Source organism: Myotis lucifugus, unplaced genomic scaffold (assembly GCF_000147115.1).
Source record: "Myotis lucifugus unplaced genomic scaffold, Myoluc2.0 scaffold_254, whole genome shotgun sequence".
Taxonomy (NCBI): Eukaryota; Metazoa; Chordata; class Mammalia; order Chiroptera; family Vespertilionidae; genus Myotis; species Myotis lucifugus.
In genome coordinates this window covers 927,290-928,763 of record NW_005871302.1, presented here as the reverse complement: position 1 = coordinate 928,763, position 1,474 = coordinate 927,290, and positions in this window count along the sequence as shown.

Genomic DNA, 1,474 nt, shown 5'->3' with positions numbered 1-1,474 from the left:
AGCCCAAATTTTTTGAGTCATTCCGAGGAGTTGTCAGAGGGTTAGATTGATCGCTTATTTCTTCTCGTTCATTGGACCCCATAATTAAAATCTTCCCCAGATCGACTTCCATTTTCTGCTTGAGATCTGTTTGGCACCAATTGTTGGAACCCTCAGCCTGTGGCCTCCTCCCTGCAGTAAATTACAAGCACTCCCTGAAAGTTCAGGCTTACTCTGGTTCCCTTTAAAATAATACCAACCAACACACAAAAAAACCCAAAAATTCCCTCCGGGGCCAGGAAAGGAATATCATCTCAGTGGTCATTATTTCCACCCCCTCCATGTTCAGGGAATTCTTTCTTGACAGTGATTTTTTTTTTTTTTTAACTAGCACAGTGATAAAAATGAGAGGGGGCATCTCTTTGTTCTAGGGGAGAAAATCCACCCCCCACCCCCAACTTTGAGAATGCTCTAAGTGAAATGAATGGGTGGCCACCTTGGTTCTTGTTCGTGTTCCTGGGTATAGATACAGATACAGGCTTGAGGCTTGAGTGGTTCTATGCATTTAGACCCTGACCCTTGAGGGGGCGGGTCAGAGAGGAGTGCAGACGCCTCCAGGTGAGCAAGGCAGGTGGATGGACGTAGGGGCAGGGGCAATGCTGCAGACACTGGGCAGAAGGGGAACTGAGACCACACAGCTATGGAGGCCAGAGGCCCAAACGGGCCTCTCACCATCTATCTCACTCCTCTGTGTCAGCCTGGGAGTGCCTGTCGATTTTCCAAGATTTATCTGTTGCTTTTGGAGGGTGGGATGGGGATAGTGGTGCTGAGGATTGTAAATCTCTTCTCTTCCTTATTGCACCTTAACACGGACTTTTCCCAAAGGCTGGCGGGGAAGCCTCTTTTTACTACCTCTTCCTGCCACACTGAGATCCTCACTCAACCTTCTTTTTTGGGGGGTGGAGGAAGATGCTGCTGGCCATGCACAGAAAGCAATTAACGCTATTAAAATATTTCAAAAAGAGGAAAATCTCTCCCTTAGATACTTTTGTTTTCCAGGCTTCTGGAGGATCTTAATTCTCTGAAGGAGATGAGGAAAAGGTCCTCTAGTGTTTTTTTTGTTTTTGTTTTTTGAAGAAAGGGAGGCATTGGGGAGAGGGAGTGAAGGACTGGGGGGGCTCATGGTGTCCAGGTCGGGGGTCCTCTAGAGTTTTTGAATCAATTAAAGCAAATAATGCTCTCTGTTTTCCACCAGGCCCAGACCAGCGATTGGCCGAGTCTGGTCCCGTGACCACGAATTCCCTGCAATTTCGCCAGAGTCCTGGGTTTAATAGAGAGAGTCCCCATACGCTTGTATTTATCAGCAATATACAATTATAAAGGCCCCAAATTTAAAAAAAAGAGAGAGACAGCAAAATCCCTCCCTCCCAAAATCGCTCCATCACATAAACCTGGGGGGGGCGGGAGGGGGGGTCCCTTCCGATCCTCCCTCCTG